The sequence below is a fragment of the Zosterops lateralis genome (assembly GCF_965231275.1).
Source record: "Zosterops lateralis genome assembly, chromosome: 2".
Lineage (NCBI taxonomy): Eukaryota > Metazoa > Chordata > Aves > Passeriformes > Zosteropidae > Zosterops > Zosterops lateralis.
This window is the reverse complement of record NC_139763.1, coordinates 20,483,761-20,506,231: the sequence shown is the minus strand read 5'-3', so window position 1 is coordinate 20,506,231 and position 22,471 is coordinate 20,483,761. Positions and strand designations below refer to the sequence as shown.

The following is a 22,471-nucleotide window of genomic DNA, read 5'->3' as shown; positions in this document are numbered from 1 at the left end:
CCATGATGTCTTGAATTAACCTTAATCCTGATAGTTTGCACACAGTACAAGTTCTGTATAAAATTATATGTGAATTAATTATGAACTTATCAAATAAATACTGCACCTAAGCATCTTAAAGAGTCTCAAAGCAGAGATCCTCTACATTACAGAATGATGTTCACAGAATCACAGAATGGTTTGAAGGGACCTTGCTCCAGCCTCCCTGCCATGGGCAGGAACATCTTCCACTAGACCATGTTACTCAAAGCCCTGTCCAATCTGGGTTTGAACACTTCCAGAAATGCAGCATCCACAATTTCTGTGGGCAACAACTCCCAGTGTCTCACCTCATACAAAAGATTTTTTCCTAAGATCTAAGCTAAACATTTAAAGCCATTTTGCTTTGTCCCATCACTACATATCCTGGTAAAAAGTCCCTTTCCAGCTTTCCTGTAGGCTCCCATTAGGTGCTGGAAGGCTGATCTAGCTCCACCCTGTGCTTTCTCTTTCCCAGGCTGAATAGCCCCAGTTCTCTCAGCTTGTCTGCATAGTTGATGTGTTCCAGCCCTGGGACCATTTTTGTGATCCCCTCTGGACCCACCCCAGCTGCCCCTGGCTGGTACCAATGTGCAGCAGCAGCAGCAGGTATTGGTCAGTGGCTGTAGGAGGGCTGGCAGTCTGTCAGTGACACCCATGGCACAAACCTCAGTAAGCAGAACCCCTCTCTCAAGCTCATGGATGCCTCCTTTTCTCCTGACAGAAGAGTCACCCATTGCTATCACCAGCCCCCTTTTCTCAGCTGCACAGGTTGTTACAAAGGGAGCAGATGGAGCTGCCTCTCAGTTCCAGCAGCAATCCTGATCTGACAGGTGTTTACTCTCCAGAGCAGTGAAGTGGTTCTGTGACGCACCTCAGCCTCTAGGGGAAGTCTCATCCTCCTGCAGGTCTTTGCCTGTCCAAACTTCCATTCTTCTCCATTACTGCCCCCCTCTCTCTGGGTGTGCTGGTAGGGGAGCTTTTACCTGTTTGACCAGGGGCTATGGGTCAACTACAGACTGCACTTGGAACTAGCTGCCTAACTCCTTCTCAGTGTCCCTGGCATTGTGCAGCCTTCATTCTATTTTCTGCAGCTCAGTCACCAGCCTCAAAAGCATACGGTATAGATACTGCAATCTCCATTAAAAACTGATGCCAAAAACTAGATGGTACTTTTAAGAGGTTACAGCCAGTGTAGAAAAATCCAGGGTGGTATTAGTTCTGATTCCCTAAACATAACCCACAGAATTTACTGTGAGATTTATTTTGATGATTTTGGATATTTTATTTTTTTTAGGTTAACAAAAGTAGTTTGAAAATTTCTCATTAAATGTCATGTGTGTTTTCCCTGAGTTCTGCGGTGGATTTCAGAGACGTAAACTCATTTTACACTTAGAGATACCTTACAGACTGAAATGTGTACTGAGTTCAGCTAGATGTCTCCTGCTGTACTCTTAGGGTCAAAACAGCATAGAAGGTGTGGCACTGTCAGTGAATTAACTTTAGATTTGACCTACAGAGGCAGATTTCTATGGGGTAATGTTAAGCAATTAACTATAGGCTCATTGAATCCTGAGGTCTCCTGCAAACAAAACTGTCAAATTGCAAAGGTGCTTTGTGAAATCACCTATTGTACATCAGACACTGAACTGAGACTCCAGTGTTCATCCTCTGTCAAGTTCTCCAGTGTGAACAGCTCATGTTTAACTTCACTAAAGACCCTTTTTTTGACAGCAGAATGAGAGCTGCAACAGACTGCAGATTGTCACTGAAAGTAAAAGGTTTACAAAACTTCTATTAGACATTAATGCTAGCCTGGGGGTCTTTAGCTCTTGAGTCACATGAAAAGAATATGGCACATACACAAAACCATTTTACATAATGACAGTCCCATGTCTTGTTAACAGAAGGACATTCTGCTAAAGGGCAAGTTCCTGCTCCCATTTAAGCGAACAACACAATTTCCATGAACAAGACTGGAGCCTTTACACTGCTTTTATTATCTTTTCTTTTTGTATATATTTTGTAGTCTTATTTTCATTCTTTCCTCTCTTTCTTTCTTTTATATATTTTTAAAAGTTAACTGAGCAAAATATAAGTCCTTAAATACTTTTAAATTACAGGAAAACAAGACTTCACTAATTAATTTATATATCAGAAAAATGAACAGCCTTCACTTCAGATAAATAGCAAAATATAATGCTCAGAGAGATCAACAGCACGACCATGCAACCTGATGTTTTACAGATAAAAGGTCAATAAATAACTAATAACCCCACCTAACATTTGTCTCAGAAGTATCTTATTACTATAACTTATTATATCTTATTATTAAACATCTGTATTAGAACCAGGAATTTCTGAAATATAGCAATTATTGTCTTTTCACATGAAATTTGAAAGCAAAAAATGCATTATGATGCTCAAAAGAAATGTAATTATTTACTGTAAAACTTAAAGTAGTTGAGTAGCTTTATCTTAACTCAGGAGGAAAGAATACTGTCCCAGAAGGAAAAAAAAATTAGTTTTTAAGAGACATTGATACTTGTTCTTTAAAGTAGACAATATCTATATTGTATCTCTTATAACTCAGTGACCAGTAAGTCATTCCAGAAACTCAAATTCCTACTGAAATGAATTGGAAACATTATCAGGAAGACAGAATATATTTTCCAACTCTTTTCACCATTGCTTGGCAGGCTACTATTTTATGAATGAAATAAAAAGAATGAAATGGAGAAATAAAGAATGAAATGAAGGTCAAATGCACAATATCCTAGTGACAGAATTCCTTGCACCACACACCAATATGCTTGCAGGACATCTATATAAGCTTTAAATATTCACTAGAATTATTTCCTCAACAGGGCCAGTTTGTCTAGTGAAGCAACAACACAGTGTTAAGTCAGTCAGCAAAAGTAAAGTGGGCCACTTTTACTATGCAAAAACCTCATTGCAGTTACAAAGTTGTTGGTGGTTTTGTTTCCACCTATGTCTGTTGTAATATGGGCAATCCAAGGAGTAGGAGCTTGGGTTATGTAGAAGAGTTGTTGCTACACAAAATTTCCTGAAGTAAAAGCTCTGAACACTGGCTGTATATTCAGTGAATCTATCTGAAATATTGAAGGCATATAGAATTTCTAGGGCTGCAAAGCCATGTGGGCACTGTGAGACCCTTGTCAGGGACCTTCTGAAGGCTTATTATACAATTGAAACTGAATATATAATATAGCTCATGTTCAGGAAGCCTCGGATGTCCTGACAGCATCAGAATTCCCGTGCACAGGTGAAGAGCAGCATGTACATGCCTGGGTAGTGATTGCTGGAAATCCCAAGGATGTTTAGGATTCCAGATGAAGAGCAGCCAAATTCATGCAACACTCAGATTTTTTCAATTCATGTAACACTATTTCAGTAGGAATTTGAATTTCTGGAATGACTTCTTATATCTGGTCACTGAATTATAGGAGACACAATATAGTTAGTGTCTGCATTAAAGTTTATGAGGTATTAGTTATCATCTGGAAATTCTGGCTTTAAAAATTTGCACAATTCAGGAGAGAACTCACCTCAGAAAATCTGAGTATATGGGAGCTTTTTATTACAAATTTATCAGGTCTTAGAATGTGTAAAAGACTTAATAATCACAAATACTGATGAACTTCAGTTAGTCAGAATCAGGAAACCACAGACGGTTCCTTGAGCCCTTCTCATCCATGAAATCCACTTGACCAGAATGGACAAGGCTAAAGAAAAAGTTCTTCTGACCTGAGGCAGACTTGACACACAAAAAGTGCATTATTAGTATACAAGTTAAATTCAGATGAAAAACTGAGTAAAAACTAGTACTGTAGCTTGCTTACCAGTCAGAAATTCCACTTACACTAGTAAGGAGTTGTTTTGCAGAAGTGGATAAATGCCATCCACTATCTACTAGATTATCAGTATCTCATGAAAAGGGTTAATTTATGAGAGAAGATCCCTCATTGGGAATGGACCCCTGGCTCACACACAATAACTATTGAATACAAATTTTTAAATTGCCCATTCTAACTTTATTCTGTGATTGAAATTTTGCCCCTGTAAATTTCTACTTAAATAAGAAAAAAACCAGAAAATAACATTTTAGACAGAGTCCTTGTAGAATTAAACTCCATTCCTTCTCAGAAAGAGAGGTTTATTATGACAGCAGTTAGTTTAAATGAAGATAAATCGACCAAAATTTTGAACTAATCAGAAACATAAATTCTTTCATAAGGCTTATTATTTGGATAATTTTAATTCCCAGAACGTTACTTTATGGTCTGGTGTTCAGGCCTCTAGGCTTCTTGATTTTAGCTACAATGAATGTGAAAACATGGAGGAGAGAAGCACTCTTTTGGCATTTGGCATGTTCTAAGGATTTCAAGAATCAGTGGTTGGGAATCAGCCCTTTCCCAGGGCATCACAGTACTTAATGCCACTTTCTTGATTGTTCTGAAAACCTTGGAATCCAAAATTCTCCCTCTCCTCTACCATGCTGAGGGACCTGGTGGTGTGCTCCAAAGGACTTGGCAGCATCTCTCCTGGTCCCTTCTGCTGTTTAAGTGCACGCTGCCCTGCGGTGTCCCAGTCAGACACACATCAGGCTGCGTGGCACACTTCCAGGGGAGAAGCCTTTGAGCAATTCAGGTCTTCCTTGGAGTGTGGTTCACAGACCACAGAAGCCCTTCAGAGCTCTGAGGCTGAAATAGTGCTGTCAGGGATGAGTTGCTAATAGAGTTTCCTAATGCCTGTAGTACAAACCAGGCAAAAGCAGCCATGTGCTTCTGTAAAGAAAACCTGCCTTACATGAACTTGTTTAACATTGCTGTGTTGCTGGTGATGTGCAAAAAAAGAACAATGAAATATTTCCTCCTTCTTTTTCCAGTTACTAATAATTTTTAGTGCCAAAATGTAGAATCTAATGATCAGAGTGATAACTCAAGCAAACACTAAAAAAGCTGATAGAACAGCACAAAGTTATTTTCTGCAAACTCTGTGGGAAGCTTCTAAACAGGAGATTAACCTTAGGATTTGCAAAATTACACAAAATTTATTTAAATAACCCTGTTTAAGGAAGTTGGCCCACTAATGTTGAGACTAAATTACAGTTGTTCAGTTGATTAAAGACTGAGTTATCCAGAAATGACTGGATTTGAGGACCGCAAAAATCCAGCCACAGCAGCTGGGCCGGAATAGGCCAAACTTTGACCATTGCTCTTTAGTAATAAGTGTCCTGGTTAATGATCTTTGAATGTCAACAGCTGGGATCAGATGGAACACAAGCAAAAGCAAACTATGGATATGAGGAAACAAAGATGGAATGTTGCAAAGATATTACAGTGATCAAAACTGGACTGACCACAAATCCCAAGCCAGGCTGCAAGAACAAAAGAGCATTTTAACGGGTGGAAATTATTTGTCATATATTATTCTCCTCACATAATAAAGAGGAAATCTCTTTTTTCCCTTTTACTGTTGTCTTATATATTGGATTGAAACACTTCCTTCTGGTCCTCTCTGCCAAATCTCAGTATCAGAGGAAATATCAGCTCACTATTGTTACTACATAAATTAGTTGAACTTCATTTAGGACCAGTCTGTAGAACTGCTGTGCCAAAAAGGGGGAAAAAAAATTAGTATTCTCTTAACTCACTAAATCTCTGTTTTAAATAAACTTGCACAGAGAACTAGATTCATTTGGAGAACGTAAAGGACTATAAAGACCTAAATAAGGCAGTACAGAGAAAGCAACCTCTGCAGGTGTCTAAGCTCCACATGGGCCAGTCATACTCATTGTCATACTGAATATTAACTGATTCTGCACTACGTAAGGCTGTGACTGTAACTGATTTTCTGGGTCAGCAGCCAAACTGAAATACTGGAAACAAAATGTGGCTCTTTCTTTGGTCCCTGCTCTGGACTGGGAAAAGAACAAACTTGACCTGGGGTTCTCATTTCTCTGGGAGAGAATGAACCTCCGGGCTCTGTGGACAGCCAGACCAGAAGGGAAAAGATGGACAATGGTGCCTCTCCTGTTAAAGCTGTGTCAGCAGCAGTGTGAGTGCCAAGGCTGTGTGCTGCTGGGGACTCTGTGGGCCAAAGCAGCCCAGCAGTAGGCTGAGAGCCCCAGAGCCCATCACCTCTTGGGCTGGCTGGGCCCAAGAGATGGAGCCAGAAAAAAGAAGAGGTCGGTCCAAATTTCCTCCAACTTTCTCCTCAGAGACATTTCCATTTTTTAGAGGGAGGTGTTGTTTCCAAGACCTCCATGATGAAATTAAAAACCAAATTCCACAATTCCTGGGTTAGTAGGTAAAAGAGAGGCAATATGATTAGAGTTTATTTCCAGGCTACTTTTTCCTTACCTCAAACAAATTCTGCCATTCTACTAAAAAGCGGAAACACCTTTAGGATCAAAACTCCATTTGTGATGAATTTGCAGTCACTAAAAATGTTACCCAACTCTATTGACGAAATGGCAGGATAAGGCCAGTCTGATCCTTCCATTAAGTTCAAGATTATGCCAGCATTTTCTCAGTGAATTTACAGAGCTTTACAGAAGCCAAATAATCTGACCAAAGAGGCCAAAGCTGAAGTCATCATCAAGTAATGTGGAAAAAATCACAGTGAAGTTGTTAAGCAACTGCTGCAACATTTTTCGGGGTATGGCACAGGACAGAGGCACTTAATTGTCTCCAGCATTGATGAAGGCATTGCATATGAAATCCAGGACAACTGTAAAGCTTATTGTGAGCTGAAACAACTTGGCAACAAATTATTTCAGCATCTCACAAAGATTGCCAGCACTCTGTCATTTGATAAACTTCTAAGGAGACATGAATATTTGTTTTTCTAGATCTTATATAGGTTTGGGTTTGCAAAGCTGCATAAGTAAATGAAACTCATGAAATACATGACGAATCTACAATTATCACCCTGCCTATTTCTCTTTAACTTCCCTTTGTGGCAGTTCAAACTCAGGAGACATCAGTCTGTTGCTAGAGTAGATTTATGTTTCTGGGACACTCACCTGAGGTCAAATGTTAGTTCTAATAACTATTTTCTGTTTCCATACAAGAAGATGTTTATTGGTCAATACTGAGCAACAGAAGGATACAGCAGGCTCATTTTTTCTTCAAGCCTCAAAATACAGTTTTTCTCCAAGTATATATATATATATATATATATATATATATATATATATATATATAATGAATTCCCACCTAACTTTGAACTCCTTCATCTTGGTATTTTTAATGTTGCTTCTACATCAAAGTTGTTAAGTTGTTCTTTACTTTTTTCAGTAAAGTTGAACTTTACTATTGAACATGTTGATCTTTAATCTCAACATTTTCTTTCTATCTTTAGCAAATTACTTATTTTGGTTTTCATCAAAACTGAAATGTCTGTTTGTCCCTTTCCCTTTTTCAATTAGTTCTGCTGGCAGCTGTTGTTTCTGCAAATTTGCCAGTCACTGCTATGTACTAAGGAATAAAAAAAGAAAAGAAAAAGAAAAAGAAAAAGAAAAAGAAAAAATAAAAGAGCAAACAAATTAATGTGAAGAACCCTGTTGGCTTCATCTGATCAGCCATCCCTGAGGTGAAGTGTTAGGTAACTCCTTTAGCGACATGTAATGTTAAATATTGATGGATATCAAATTATGAAGCCATACTAGTGAATACTTATATTGGAAACACAACCCCAGGAGATTTGCTTAGCATATAAAAGAAAACAAACATTGTTGTTAAACTAAAGTATGCTCTAAGCTGCAATATTTTATGGAAGCTCAATTAGAATGGGCATATGAAGGTTTATTAAACATAAACTTTTAAAGGCTCAGATTTGCCAAAATGCAAATTTCTCTCTCCTGAAATTAGAATTTACTTTGCGTTCACTTTTAAGACAAATTAGAAACACAACTTGCTTTCTCATGAGACTGGGTGACCCTGGTCTTAATTTTAATTTTGTAATCACAAAAATGATTGTAGTAATCACTTCATCACAACTCTCAGCACTTTAATGGCAGTTTGTTTGATCTTGAACAGCCTTAGCAAAGACAATGTTGTGTTCATCATGGAAGTTTTTACAGTTATTTGAGTTGTATATTGAATCTCCTTGTGCCAGCTCAGGTCCTGACAGCTCTGGGAAATTCATCATGCAAGAGGCCAACATCAATGTGTTTCCCCAGACGGAGGAGGTTGTTGCAGTTCCAGTCAAGCATCCACACATGCCCTGACAGAAGAGAGGGGCAAGGTTTCAGTGTTTTTATAAGGGAGCAGGCAGGGAGGACGAGTCAGCTCTGGGCATGACGCCTCAGAGCTACTCTTGCCTGATCAGGGGTTGTGACTCTTCTGACCCTGATGGTGGCAAAGCTGTGGCTCCTGCAGGCTCCCTGTGGTGGGCCCTCTTTCCTTGTTGACCTTGTCACTGCAGAGAGTGGTGGGGAATTTTTCTGATGTAACATATTCAAGTTTTCTCATCCTGTCCTCCCCTTTACCATCCCAACAGGCTTTCCGGCATGGCTTGGATTAGCCTTTAGTTCTTGTGGTTTCTTGTTTCAGATTTTGGTCTGGCCATTTGTCATCCTCGTTCTGTTTCTCCTCTCTCTGCTCTTAGAATGACAGAACACAGGATCACCTCTTTGGATAAGATTATAAATGCTTCGCTGTCGAATTGCCAGTAATGAGTCTCTGCCAAATTTATACTCTAAAATTCCCTAAGCAGCAATTTAATTACATTATTTTGGATACAGCACCATAGCAGCTGCATTCATTTGATGAGGATTCATTATGTTTTATGGTGAAAACAATGGCAAATTAGCTCTGGTGTGTTTTGGAATTTTCTCTTTATTTAGTTTAGAATAGCCCTGTTTTACTGAGCATGACTCTCAAGCCCATTTGATCCTGCAGTCTGTGAGAAAGTGGGAAAGCTCTGACAAAAGTTTTTAAATATCAGATATATCTACACCTGTTGCAGCTCAGCTGTTGAGCTCCTGCTGGTTTGTGGTTAAAAGGAATAACCAGACAGATCCATTCTACTACATTTCAAAGAATTATACAGGACTATTTCCAGTCATGTGTATAAATCAAAATAAATACATAGATAAAAAATCCTCTGTCTTGCCCATATTTTTAATTGATGAATCTTTTCTGCAGAAAAGTATTATATCCCTACCAGAAATCTAGTATGGGTTCTCAAGGAAATTGAAACCAAATGACTTCTACGACTACTTCCCAGCTCAATCCTAAGCCAGCTTTGTGAAATATTTGTTTAAGGGATTTTTTTAACTCTCTGGAGGATTTATAGTAAGTTAGGGGGTGACATGAAGCCTAATAATAGGGCAAAATATATAGCGAGGGTGTAAACCTTCCTAAGATCGAGTTTGTTCTCCTACCACTATTCTAAATAAGAGCCTCAGCTTCACACTAGAAGCTTTTGCCAGAATGCCAACATCATGAGAGGGGCATAATTTCTGCAGGGAATTTTTGTACTGAAAGAAGTCTTTCTATAGATATAGTACCACTTTTGTATCTTATTTTGATTTGTTTATTGATACTGGTAATTTTAATAGTAAAAATAATTTTTGGCCACTTAAAAATATAAGGAAAAAGAAAGTTTCTGTTTTCAGCTTTCTTAAAATTCTGTCACATTTGTACATCTTAAACCAATCCAAGCTGATAAAAGGAACAACCCTTAACACAGCTGGATGTAGAGAAGGTCCTGTACCCCCTTTTGTTATACTCCATTAAGGGTGGTAGGTGGAATTGCTTCTCCTTCCTTAGGATAATATTTGAAGTTCATTCAATCACTTTCCTTCCTATCCTAATCTGTCAGATCCTTGTCTTTACTTCGTGCCGAAACCAGACTAAATCTGACCGAACATTGCATAATTTCAACTAGCTAGACATCCAGGAAATTATTCACTTATGCAGAGTTTTGTTTTGTTTTTTAATTGCTCTTGAAAATTGGCATAGCTAGGGTGAGATTGAACAGGCAGGGCTCAGGAGGAGGTAGGGGTGGACTGCTTCAGGAAGGGGAAAATGGTGAGTGCATGGAAAACAGCCATTAAATTGTTATAGCTGCTGGGAAATTGCATTTAAGGCACCTAATTTGTGCATCTACTATCAGCTTCTGGGGCAGCAGTCTTCCTAGAGTACCCCTGTGCACCCCATGGAGACTGCTGTGTGCCTGAAGAGGGGGGAAATGGAGCAGACTCAGTGCTCCCATCAGTGTGCCTGCACCTCAACAGTTCACTGCACTGCTGGGCTCCTCATGGCCAGCAGAAAATGCAGGGAATCAGTTCACTAAAAGCTTCCACAACTACTGAAGCTGCTCCAGTGGGAGATGACAGCAGCAGGCAGAAAAGACAGGAAGAGCAACATAAACAGAAAGAACAATTTTTGTTGGGAGCAGGCTTGTCAATTAGTTCAGTTATCCCATTGTATACCTTCAGTGCTAAGAGTATAGAGTAACAATAATCCTAAATTATCAATGACAACTAATAAATAAATAATCAAAGAAAACCCTAATAAATAATATTTTAAAAATCCAATAGAATTTGTTGAAGCAATGTGTGATTTTGGTGGTCTCCCTTAGGCCAGAATTCAATATACGCTATAAACATAATGTAAAACAAAAATAGTAAGAGCCAAATTTTAAAGACTAAACGGGACACCTTTTACTCCACTACCAAAGTGATACTGCTTCACAGCACTAGAAAAGAATTACATGATTTCTGAATCTTAAAGAAGAACACTGAAATTATGCATGTAATGTATTAGAAAACAAAACACCAAAGCTTCAAAACACTTCTCTTGTACCTGGCACACCCAGTTCAAAACAGCTTTTCATTATGAAAGAACTTAGCTTCTCTGGGTTTTGTGACAGACTTTCCCTATGAATTCTGCTGTAGAAATAAGAACATCTCAGAGAGAGCAGCCTTGAGTCATGCAGCTTCCAAGATCAGATATTTATTTGCCTGACCTTGCAGACCTCCTCAGGAAGGAAAGGAGTTCCTCCAAGGAAAACATGTGACAGCAGATTCAGTCTGTTCTGCAGGAGTCATTCAGTGAGGTACTCCAGTCTCGAACCTCAGGGTGAACCGGGGTTCCTACCATGCTTACAACTTGTCAGAAAAAAACCCAAACCAAACTACATGAGCAAACAAGCATCCCCCTCTTTACTTTCTGTTGTTTTCTTCCTTGGAGTGACAGTTTCATTGCAAACTATAATCAGAGTAGTTACAAAATAAGCTCTCCCACATCTGAATTTCTAACTTGTGGCAATCATTTACCTGTAACACAACAATTTACTTGTACACTTATACTACAAACACTCAACTCTGCACACAATAGATGCAAAAACTAGACTAAAATAACTTGCTAATTTATTCAAAATTATTTTGATATTGTGCACATTAAAATCTGAAACCTTCACTGTTGAAATGAAGTATTATGATATTTAATAGTAGAATGCCAAATTGCTTTTATTTGCTGGTTTTTTTATTATTTTTCCTAAAGTGTAGTGACTTATTTGACAGAAAAATTACATTGCTTTCAAGTGAGAGTATGCTAAATGATTTAGGCAGAGCAATAACCCATCTAAAACTACTAAAAATTCAGACTCCATTTAAATGTTTTTCATTTTTTCAGAAAAATGTTTTAGTAGCTTATCATTCTCTTACCCAACCTCTTCTAACAAAAGATATTACCAGAAAATTGTTAACTTAAAGAGATAATTTTACTCAGAGTAATTCACTGCATGTTCAGACAAAGGTTTTCAACTAGTATAAATATGAACAAAGCTGGAAGTAATCAAATAAATTAATGGGGTAAAAATGGGTTCCTATTATAATATTCTTATGCCAAATGAACTGCAGTAATTAATTGCATCCTGCCTAAGAATTTCAGTGCATCAAAATTTCAGATGCATGTCTGAAAAGAAAGCTAATTCAGCAGAGGCAAAAAAAGCACAAAAAACACAGAAAGGCTTCACGGTGCTGCTCCATCTCTTGGATTTGACTGGAAAGGTCAGTTTTTCCTCAAGAGTGATCATAAGAAATGCTCAAAAGAGGGTGAAAACATTTCTGTATGGCTAATATAATGCCCTTTTCCCTCATAAGCTTCAGCATTTTTGAAGTTGAAGGTTGTAATCAAAGGCAGGGGAAAGAGCAATGTTTGCCCGTACTTAAGGGGCATAGGCAAGAAAGGACTGAATAATCATATAAATTCACCCAAATTTTGCATGACCTCAGCAGGCATTTCATAGGTCCTTTTGGCAAGTGGGCACCCTACTGACCCTTGGGCTGAAGAAGGGACTCAGTGCAGGAGCTCTCTCACATCACAGGTTTTTCAATGTAGTTGAAATTAGTTTTATTTTAAAATTAAATCAGTTGTAGCCCGCAATGCCAGCCTTCCAACAGCAAACACTTACAAAGCAAATGCAGCTCACCCCTGCCAACGTTCACTGTGCAGTGGGAGAGTCCCAGCACTGGCAGGGCCACCCTGGAGTGACCCACTGCCCCAGCAGTGCTCTACACAGGGAAGGCAGGAGTGACCATACTGTCACAAGGAGAGTGATGAGTACTGGAAAAACACAGGAGCTTTCACTACCAAGCACTATTTCTATCCATTTCTTACTTATCTGTACAAATATTTGTCCTCCTTTTATAGTTTACAGAATGTAGTCCAGTTCGTTATACTGGGAAAGGCACTGAAAACATCTATTTTTGGATTGAGAATTTTAATTTTAATTTTTTTTTTATATAAATTACATTTAGATATTATTTGCAGTACTTTGTTGAATTATTCCTTTGAAGGGATTTCTTACATGTATGTGTTCCAAGTTCTATTTCTGGACAAGAAATAAAATAATTTAAATACTTATTCAGATGAACTTTCATTCATACGTTGATCAGAATTTTCTCTTCTCTAGTAACTTATTACTAGGATAGATATCTCTCAAATTCAGTTTGAATGAGTTATAATCTCCATATGCTGCTGGCTTAATTTGGAAATAAATTTTGGACACGCTGTCACTAGCTATAGCTTAATGAGTCTGCTTAATGCTTCTACCTCAAGACACATATGTTGTGAACAGTTGCTCATCTTTAAACTCTTTCGAAGTTTGACAGCATCCTAACAAATAACAAAACTCGGGTTTATAGGTTCACATTTCAGAATAGTCAGGACATCTCCTGAAATGCAAAGACGAGTTTCCAGGGAGGAAGGCTATTGAAGGATGGGAGCCTTTGGAGGTTCCAGCTGATCTTAGAGCAAAGCACTGGGTGCTTACCAAGGGAATATTAACCTGTATAACCAACGTAGCAACATAGCTTCTTCTTTTTTCTACCCTCACTGAATGTTTTTATTTCTCCAGTAGTTAATGAAAGATAATGTGTTTTCTATTTTACTTTTTCTAATTTTAACTATTAACCAGATCTACATGCAGAAAATTATTCAGACATTCAAATGTATTACCAGCTTGAATAGATATTATTATTCATACATAGACAGCATGACATCTCAATCACCGTGACCTGCATGGGGTAAACAGGAGAGTTTGACAAGTTTATTATATATGTGTGGATGGGTCAAAATAAAAGAGAAAAGCTGGATCTTTTTTGACTGGGGAAACACTTCTTCTTTCATCTTCTTCAAATTAGCCATTGCCTTGGCCGACTTGTACTCTGAGTACGTTGAGAAATCTTTTAGTACTATCTGCCATCAGAGATGTTCCAGCTAATTTGTAGTCAAACAGGTTAATGTTTATCTTCTGAGGCAGAAATACAAGTTTAATAACTATAAAGTAAGTACTTCAATATGTGCATGAATAACCAGTAGAATTACAGTGAACAATATTAAAAAAAAAAAAATCTGTAGTGCTTAGAGTTTTAGGCATGCCCCTGAACAAGAGGTATGTTAACAATCTCATCCTGATATAAGCCATGGGATGCAAGATCTCTGCCTCCCAGCCCCTCACTCCCATCCCTTCACTCAGCCTAAGAGCAGACTGATGCTCTAATCTTCATCTGTCCTGGTATTAGCAATGATTTATCACTCACAACTGGTGAGCCTACTGTGAACAATGGTGAAAGAAATGATTAATGCAGTATGGCACTAGAAAGTAATTGCATCAAAAAGGTTATACATTTGCTATTTCTTGTAATGAGGTGATGCATACTTTACATTAAAGGTCTCTTCTCATTGTACAATGATTTTATTTTCCTTTTATTTTGAATAAACCTTCAAAAAGGAATTTGATATCAAAACCATAATTTCATTAAGAAATTAAAGTTGAAGTACTTACAGGATAAAAGAGAATCTTTATTTCATAGGACATAAGAGATTCTCTCATATTTTGGAATATTTATCTTTTTTCTTTTTTTTTTTTTCAAATTTAGAGTGTGTAGATTTCATTCAATAGAGAGAGTACTGTTATAGCAGTAACTAACATCAGTCTCAACATCAGAATTATTTTATTAGACTAGCATATAACTCAGGGCATAAAGGGCATACAGAACCAGAAACTGCAGTGGCACCTCTTCTCTTAGATGAAGACAAGAATCCAGGATTTTCAACATAAGGATAAGGGAAAGTAGAGCTATTGTATTTCAAACCAAAATAATTATATGAAATCAAATAGTAGTGCTTCACTGACTTTGGGGATTGCCATAGTAAAAATAAGCAAATTAATTTCTATACTTGAGAGGTATGGTTAGTAGAGATAATAGTATATGGGAACTGTCTAGAAGTCACAAATATCCACACAGATTTTCCATTTATTTTTTCTTAAAAAATCCCTCAATCCCTGAATCCCTCCCTTTCACATAAATTTGAAACTTTATATAGTATGTTATTCCATCAAATTATCCTTGATTTTCAAATTTTCAGCATTTCATTTTTGCAGCCACTCTTCTCTGGGCCACTAAAAGGCTGTGGACAAGGGGTCTGGGTAGTTTAGAAGACCATTCTGAATATCACAGCTAATTGAACAGATAAATAGCAAAGGGAAAAGCTAGTCATATGCATTCTAGCTGCTTTTCTCATCTGTGCCGAATTTGATTTCTCTCATGATGTAAAATATAATTATAGATCATACTGCTACTTTATGTTGATATGGCCAACATACTGTAAGGAAGCTAAAATTGCAAAGTTTCAAAAAATAAGACTGAGACTACATTTAGACAGGAAATTTTCAATTCTCAAGAAATACAAAGTTTGTGAGCATGGAAAACATCCCAAACCACTACATCCTCTTGGTTTCAGTTGAACTGACAGAACTCCGTTAATGTAATAAATATAAAAATATAAATAGCCCAAAAATTCTGGAAGCATGATAGCCATAATTGAGATGAACAGGGGAAAACATTTCTGCATAACCACATGCCTGTCTATGGACTCATTGCTTTTGACTTTTTCTAACCCACTCCAATTTTCAGTGGTCAGAATCTCAGGGAGTTCTTACGGAGAGGTCACAGTGCATGTGCAAACACAGTGCCAGTAGGGGACACAGCATTGTCTAAATTTTGAAGTGCAATTTCCAGTCACTATAAAGAATCACATCTTGGCAATGGGGAAGAGGTGAAAATGGATTAGTCGTCTTTAATGGAGGGGAACTGTAAGGTACAAAAGCAACCCCAAGGTCCAGTCTTTCAAGCACATTTCTCTGAGGCACTGAAATAACCCTGTAGATGCGCCCCTTCCATCCCTGTAAACTGAGATATTGCACAGGACCAACATGCCACACAAAGGAGAAATATGTAAAAAAAGTAATACTTCCACTCCAGCCTGTAGAAATTGAATAAGAAAAGGCTATCATAAAAATCATTCCTGCTAGCACCATCAAGGCCCATCATCAAGAAAATCAGTGATGTGTTACATGTTTATTAGCTAACCAAGATATTCTAAGCATTCTACTGGTTAAAACAACGTACTTTCAACTAAGCCTTTGATCTGTAAAAGGGTAAGGATTACTTAAATATGTGTTTTTAGAAGGTGCAAGGATAACTCTATAGTCACACTATGATAAAATTAACTTCTTCTTTCTTCCTGCTTCAATTTTCACTGACTTGGGACAACTGGAAAATAGATCTGTGAGGGCGGCATTATAAACGAGATGTGAAAGCTGTAAAGGGCAGGAATCCCCTTGCCTCGAGTTCTTGGTGTGGGTGTTTGCTCCCAAGGGCAAAAATGTCCTCCCAGCAAAAGAAAACATTTCTTGCTTGGACAGTCAAGGGAAGCCCACAGAGACAGGGGTCTGGACGGCTGGTTTTGGGGAGAGGTTAACACAGATGGAGGAGAAAGGGAACACACAGTTTTATCACCCATATCAGACTTTAAGACCATAGTGCACTTTAGCAACCCGACATGGCTTTCCAGTCCATGACCTTCTGCAGGAGTTTCCCTCACCATGGGCTATTCAGACTTTCCAAATTAGGTACAATTTCTGTTTGTTATAAACGCTATGTAAGGTTCTCAGTGCTGAAGACACATACAAGTATTGTTTTGATAGGAAGTCTACATTTTACTGAAGAAAGAGGGTCAAAGTAAAACATAACACATACACAGTTGTAAAGCCTAAAATTGGAAGGAGTACTGGGAACATTGCTAAATTTGTGTATGTTTTAAGATCAGAAAAAGTAAAAATAAAAGAGGTCACAAAAATTATTCAACATGAGAGAGAGAACTAAAATGCTTTAGTTCTCCGTCTCATGCTCCTACAATTGTGTGTCATTACTGGTCAGAGTTAAAATAATTTGGGTTTCTCTTCATGGAGCAATTTAAATTTAATAATAATTTAAATCTTGGAAAAAATCTGAATAATGAGTGTTCTGCAGTGCTTCTTTGGGAGACATTTACATCCAGATTTTGGGGTGAGGTTTTTTCCCATTTAAAGTCTATTATTAACAATCTTCATATTTGTCTGAAAATGTTTGTGCTGCCATATTACTTTAAAAAATATTTTCATTCAAATGAGGTTATGCTTTAAAATAAATTCAGAACTTAGGTATAAACATATACATTTATACCCTTCACACACCTCCCAATGCCACTGAAGATTGTGTGTTTTAACCTACTGTGCACATTGAGTGGTTTTAACCTTGCACTCCCAACTGTCTTTATCATTTCCTGGTAAAGCACTAAAACAATTTACTGACTCATTCAATTTATCAGTTGTAACAAAATACACTGTTATGCTAAAACCCATAAATATTCTGCTTTTGAAGACTGTTTTTTTGCTACTTTTCCTGTTGCCAACACCACCTTTGTTACTCTGCTAAGCAGACTACATTTCCTAATCCTGTGCCCAGCGTTCTAAAACAGTTTGTTGGTTTGTCTTGATACTCTACTTGTTTAACATCTACATTTATCACTTTATTATTTGGTGTTTCTACACAAATCCTCATTCCAAGGAAGTCGCTGCTGTGGATTGTATTCCACTAACAACATTCACGCATTGTACTATCTAAAAACACATGAGCAATGAAGGGTCAGGCAAGAGGTCGTTACAAAACACCAGTTGAACATAGATTTGAAGTCTCTTATATGAACAGTTTAAACCAGAACCATGAAAATCTATGACAGCATACTTTACTTAACTTCTAGTTTGGCTTCCCTGGAAACCAGGGTCATGAGAACAAAGATAATAATGCTGTACTATTCACAATTTTGTTTAATTCTTTTGTTCTTCCTGAATAGATTAGACCTTCCACACCATCATGTCCACTAAGGTTGGAGGAAATAAGTAGTATGTGAAGGACTTGCCAACTATTAAATTTGTGAAATTAAGTTTTAAAAACCTATACCTTATATTATATAAGGGAACTTGGGCAGATAAAACTATGTACATAGAACTATTGTAAAATGATAGTTCATTATCCACAGTCATATACATGATGAACTTCAAAATGTGTCTAAAATAAACGCACACACATACTCTCCCGCCAGAAAGACTGATTTTGGTATTCTGTATTAATTCTGTATTAATTCTGCCTGTTATCACTCTGAAAAGAAATACCAAATGGAGGAAACAGACAATGCAGATAACACAGAACTAAAGAGAGAATTTTCTGAAGCCTCCCTCAATAATTGTATTTCAATGTAATAAAATAAGTGTAGATGGAAAACCATTGCAGTAAAAGAGCTTGTTGCTACATTGATCCTCTTCCATGCAACAATTTTGTATTTTTGGATCTTTGCAAATACTGAAGCATAGCAAGTTAGTTATATTTCTATTTCTGGGTTGAATAATTAAGCAATATCAAATAATATTCCATAATAATCACTGTGACTATTCATCATTTTAATTTCATTTAAAAATTATACACTGAAATATCTATCAAGCAGTATCTAATCTAATAATAATATGATGATAATGTCAAGCTGCATCTGATCTAATAATAATGAAATTCCATGAGCTCTACACTTTGCCAGGTTGGTTATGATGTTCTAACTATATGTTAAACTTTCAAAACTGGTAGTACTCTCAATCTATTAAGAACAATGTAAAGGAAGGTGCCACTTATCTAAATGTTTAATAACACATATCACTATTACACTGACATACTGTGCCTTTATATATTGATGCTGAATTGATTTTTGCCTTTTTGCTTTTATATATTCTCTATATCCTTTACATATATTTTCGTAGCTCCGTGGCCAATTATTGTATTCATAGCTAGCACTTTACCTACTCTATTAGACAGAAAGACAAAATAAATTCCCCAATGTCTCCAAGCCCTGGGGGGTCTAAGTTTAGATTCTCTGGGAAGCCAAGGTTGAAACCAGATCTTGGAGACACATTCTCAAAAACAAACTTTAGTTCTCATCTAAGGTAGGGGGGAATTCAGAAAAGGGTAGAACTAGGGAAGAATTATCTCATCACTTATGTCTCTACCTGGGGATTCTTGTCAGTTATGCTAATTTGCTAAACACATAGAAATTGTATGCTCTCTATGTTATGTGTGCATCTTCAGTGCTTTCCATCTAGCGAGTTGTGCACCTAAGGATCTACAGATCCTTAAAAAGGACCCTTTTTATCTCCTAATTGTATCTGGCTTGTGATTTTAGGACAAGCCAAAAGGCATAAATATCAGTTGGGTTTTATTAAAAATAGCTTGCATTAAATAGGAAGTGAAGTTAAAAATATGCAGAGAAACTATAAACTTAGATACGAAAATATTCAGCTATTAAGAAGAATATATGCATAGAATTGTAAAAATAGATAACAAGTAAATCTATTGATGTATAGTTTATATATATATATGATTAAACTTATGACTATGAATATACTTTTACTGACCTACATATATATATGTGAAACAATACATTTTTACATAAAACACAGGCATACATGTGTTTCTTCAAATTCAAAATTAGTTTCAATGCTGTTATGGTGGCTTTACACTATTTCAAAATATGTTTTATCATCGATCTTCCTCTTTTGTTATATCTCTTCATGGCTCTTCGTAAATTTTCATCCACACCTTATAAGTTTGTTCCTCCTCAAATATTCTCTATTGTTCAAAATAAATCTCATCTTACTGGGTTTTCCCTCATGTCCATGAGTTTAAATATATCTATCAAACAATGGCAATTTTTTTTCTGAAAAAAACCCAAAAGCCCAGAATGTACATTCAAATTGTCATTTTCTTGTTATTGCAACAAGACAAAAATTAAAGAATCAATATCAAAGGTAATTAGCCATAAATATTCTCTTTGAGGTAATTTGGTATGGTAAGCACAGGCATTTACTCTTTCTATATTTAAAACCTTGATTGTTTTTGCTGCTAAAAATTATTTTTATCACAATTTTGATCATCACACCATAAATCTAGTGTACTACCAGTATATTTCCTGTTCTCTGTTTTGGTCGTGGTTTATTGCTTTTTCCATTACTATTATTCATCTGCCTATGACCAACTTCAAGAAGAAAAACAAAAACCAAAGCGCATCTATGAACATTAAACCAACAGTGAACATGAAGGTGGTATCGTGGTTGTGCAGCTAAGCAAGAAAGGATTGCTCCTGAAGGAACACAAATGCCCTCAATCCCCCTGCCCCAGTACAAGTTGAGAAATAGAAGCACCTCTCAGTGGTGGAGATATAGTTGCCAAAGGAAAGCACTTTCTCATTTTGAGATGTCCACTATTGTTGCACTCACTGTTAAACATACTTCAGTGTGGAAGACTGCTAGAAAAGTGTACACAGCTCCTAATTAGAAGTTTCATTTTTGCCACAAAAGGAGCTAGATTGTAATGACATCTTTTATTCTACGCTGATGAGGGGCGAGATATTGTTTAAACCACTACTAACACCACTGAAAGAAAATGTAAGTAATTGGCATAGCTTAACACCCAGAACAGCACCAGTTGCAGTCATTAATATCAATATCGTGTCGATTTAAAAAGAAAAAAAATCACCTTAAGTGGTTTAGCTTTTCTTTTAACCACACATTTTTTAACTGATCCACTATATTATTGGCTATCTTATTTGTTCAGAATGTTTTTAAAGATTGGGGTAGCCTATATATCAAACCCCATTGTACTAAAAAGCCACAGCAGCAATATAGAAAGCAAGAACTAATTTTCTCATGTGAGGGTTTTTTAACCCATTTCAGTACTTAATTTGCCAGTGGTGTGTGCACATTACCTGTAAGTGAATAAAGACCATCAGCAATCTCATGCCTAATATTATATTACAGAAAGACCAGTGATTCAGGAGATCATATCACCCTTAAGGAAGGAGAAGTAAGAGGCCTGAATGTGAAAATGGAGTTGAAATTTTTGACCATCAGCTACAAAACACTGGTAGAACTCGTATCGTTCCTTTACTTCTGAGGGATAAATGCCAATCTACAGAAATGAAAATCTCATTTTCTAAGATTGATTTGTAAACCAGAACTAATTGCTGTGATGGGAGAGGTAATGAGGAAAGGGAAGACATTATTTTCAGATTACCTTCTTGTGAACAGAAGAGGGATGCTGGATCTGCATGGAAACCACTGGGCTAATGTTCCTGGACCAGAGCATAAATGTGTTGCATATATGGCATAATTGGCATGACTGATGTCATCACTGGCATTAGCAACATGAAATTGGCTGCTTCATGACTAAGATGATAGGAATAGGATTTCACATAGACACTAATTGTGTGTGTAAAGGTCTTCTATAGAGTTTGGGTATAAAGAAATTCTGCATCTCAAAAAAATCATACAAATAATATAATTAGTGCTAGGAGTTCTCATTCAGAGACAAGAGTTAGTTGGCTCAAGTCTATTAAATTAGTACTTTAATTAGTCTTCAAGGTGGCTGGTGTAAAGAATTTTAGTAGGCTTAGAACTTTATTTGCCTTACTTTTAGGTTAGCTAAACTGGTTGACATCCAATGTGAATGTTATTTGTTTTTTTCTGAGATACACCTTCAGAGCTTACTTAGTCATCTTGGTACAGAAAAGACACAGATCATGCAAAAAATACACTCATTTTCTTCCTATTGACAATATTGAGTCAAAGACCACAAGAAAGAAGACGGCCTTTTAAAGTCTTCTTTCAAGACTTGCATTACCTATGTACATCAACGCCAAGAAATGTTTACTACTTTTTTTTTAAATCATCAAAAATATGCTTATCTAGTATTTAATGTTGAACATCTTTCATGTTAAATAGTATATTTCTACTGGTATAAAGTTGGTAATCATTGTTATGTCACTAATAAGTGGCACCTGTTAAGGATGCAAACCCACTGGATTAATAAAAAGTACAGTAAATCCAGGCAGATATTCACCATTATGGCCATGCTAATGTTATCAACAACAAAACTATTACAATAACAAATTAGTTCAGAAAAAAAAAAAAAAAAAGGCAAAAATAACAACTCTTTGGTAAATAAAAGTCTTTAAGAGGTGAAAGAAAGTTATCAGGTCCAGGTAAAGAAATGTCTTTCATTGTGTTATTATAATCGTAGAACATGATGCCCATGTTTGCATAAGCATAGAGGCACAAAACCTACACAGAATGTGTGCGTAGATTTCACCAGCAAGCACCTAAAGTTATCTTAGGCATGAGTGCAGCCACACTCTTTAATCTGAAAGTATTTAAGTTAGTTAAACCTATAATTCTTTTTTTTTTTCCATGTTCAAAATTCTGTGTGGGAAGGCTGGTAGATAAACCAGGCTTGTGATTTCTGGATTGCAGAATATGTTCAAAAACTCCCCCCACAGCTGCACACAGCACATGCAGACCATGCGGAGGGAGTGGGTGGAGGAAAATGTGGGATGCCTAATTCCTTCCTTGGCTCTGCAGCAGCACGGGAATCAGCATGAGAGAAATGTACACTCAGGTGGGGTGAGGTCACCTGCCTTGGCCTTAATGTTCAGCAGGACCTCTGCCTCTCCTGGCAGCCTGGAGATCCTCCAGAGCACCCTGAGACCCG

General features: G+C 37.0%; 1 protein-coding gene across 6 annotated transcripts in view; it reads right to left on the bottom strand.

Annotated features, from left to right (window-relative positions):
- Positions 1–22,471, bottom strand: part of MID1 (midline 1) — a 241,068-nt gene that overhangs the window by 73,937 nt on the left and 144,660 nt on the right. The gene's annotated exons all lie outside the window — the stretch shown is intronic.